This window comes from Thermobia domestica, chromosome 16, assembly GCF_964235325.1.
Source record: "Thermobia domestica chromosome 16, izTheDome1.hap1.1, whole genome shotgun sequence".
Classification (NCBI taxonomy): domain Eukaryota; kingdom Metazoa; phylum Arthropoda; class Insecta; order Zygentoma; family Lepismatidae; genus Thermobia; species Thermobia domestica.
This window is the reverse complement of record NC_137469.1, coordinates 83921087-83923604: the sequence shown is the minus strand read 5'-3', so window position 1 is coordinate 83923604 and position 2518 is coordinate 83921087.

The window sequence follows — 2518 nt, the reverse complement described above, 5'->3', positions numbered from 1 at the left end:
TATTTGGAGAGAAGAGAGTCATTTTCTGCAAAAAATCACTCAGTGACTGGGCGGAGCAGAGCATTGGACCCCTGAAAGATAGTCACTAAGTGGTGTAAATATTACACGGAAATGCACTGATCGTCCAAAAATGACAGCTTTTCTTAAGGTCAAATTTATTGGAGAAACAAGTGAACAGATTAGACATTAACCGCTCCAGGGTACCAATAGAACTATGGAAGAACAATTTCCAATTCGTATCAAATTGAACGGTGGCCCAGCGCTCTCAGGTCTGTGGGCTTGGGGCGTAAGATTGCGGTAAAGAAATCATTTCTTTAAACAAGCAACATTAGAAAAAGATTCTCCTGAGCCAAAAATAAATAAATATATAAATAAAACAAAGACCGGAACGATGAACAATAGAAAAAGTCACTCTGGACCGACGAAGCTAAATTCCCACTTGTCACCTTCCAATTCTACAATAGAGATTTGTGCATCGTCATCCCAAAAAGAGCTTTCATCTCGACCGAGTAATACCTACAGCAAGGTACCGTCACTGTTTGGGATGCTTTACAGACTACCAAAAAGGGACAAAATCATGTTTCACAATGTTTAAGTGAGGCATTGAATTTCATAACGAACGCAGATTTGGAGCAGTAACTTCCTACTACAACAGGATTACCATTCCGAACATCCTTCTAAGCTATGCAGTAATTATCTACAGTGCAAAGAAGATGCTTACATCACCAACAAATGAGACAGTCGCACAGTCACCGGATTTGTTACCCATCGAACTGTTGTAAGATAAACTTGACAGGATACTCCGTAAATAGATGCCAACGAATCCTGGAGGTATTTGGAAGGCTCTGAAGAGCTACTGGAGTTGCATAGCTTCGAAAAAGTTGGGTAAATTAATCAAATGTCTGAAATATTTAAAGCTCTTATGAATGCTAACGGTCAGCATTTCATCGGACGCAAACATACTCAATAAATTTGAGTCAGTGGAAACATGACTGTTTTAATTTCTTTATCTGCTTTTTTTTTTTAATTCTGAAAAATCATTAGTGTGGTCGAATTTTTTAGAATCACTGTAGAGAGAGAGAGAGATTAGTAAAAAAAAAATCAAATAAGTGTGTCGAAATGTAGTGAAAGTTCATTAAAGTGTGTGAAAGTTCATTCAATAAAATTAACAGTCGTATACCAATGGAGGGGGGTCAGTGACTGATTCCATACAATATTTTTAACAATATATCTCAAGTTTTCGAAAACAGTTTTGACCATTGAAGACATTTATTTTGAAGGCATATTTCACCATATTAATTTGGCATGACCAAATTAGTGTTGCCAAAAACATGAATAACTGATTTATTTATTTTTTTAAAAAAAACTATACTAATCACGATGTTTATTTATGAATTACAAGAAAGAGGAAGATATGATAAATTGAATCTGCATGCAGTACGACAGAGAATTGCTATATGAAACGCAATGGGTGATTCTGTTGTAAAATTCTCAAAAAAAAAAAAGTATACCTTATTGTTTCTTATTTTATAAACGGTGCTCTATATAAGGGTTATTTTTTTTTTTTCAGAAACTGGAAGTGACGTCATCATACATCCAGCCGTTCATTTTAAACTTAATTTAAATGTTTGAAGTATTAGCAAACATATTCACATTTGTTTCCTTATTCAAATGTATAGAAATAAAATGAGGTCAGTAACTGACCCCGCCATTGGTATATTCTAAGGTAGAAATAGCATTGGTACCGTACGCGACTGTCAATGAAATATAGCCTAAACTTATGCCTAACTTCTAAATTTTAATATTTCTTTAACCCTAATATTGTCCACAGCGGAGATACGTATCAATCAATATACACTGAACTGGACGAAGTGGCACGCTTAGTGGAAAAATTCTCATGTGAAATTTACGAGAAAATTGAGAAAAAACATTTTTGGGGGCGCTGAAAGATTTGTCGATCACTATGAATAAATTGTTAAAATTATTTATTCTGCTCGAACATAGTATTTATTTAACGTGTAAAAATACATTGTAAACAACCAGATTATACATATTCTTTATTGTTTGTACTCTCCTAACACACACTGCTAATGGCAATGACCAGTGGCGTAGCACACTTTTGCGGCCCCCTCCCCCGCAAAGTATAGAGAAGGGGCCCTAGTTGTAAAGCTGATATAAGTAAGATTGAAGTTCTACTTCTTTAAATCTTTATTCATAGCAAGACTTCGGGGCCCCCTATACCTCGGGCCCCCCCGCACTGCGGGGGTTGCGGGGGCAGCTGCTACGCCACTGGCAATGACTCATTTACTTGTAATTCTGTTTTCACGTACAGTCAAATGATAAGTTAAGCATATGACTTTAGTGCATATTGTTCCACATTCTATTTGTTGTAGCGATACAGAATATGAAGTATTGACTAAATATTCTGATACAATTGGACAGCTATTTGAATCGAAAATTAGTGCACTATAGTCTAGAGAGTCAAAATCAACAATAATTGCTGAACATCCGCCACTCG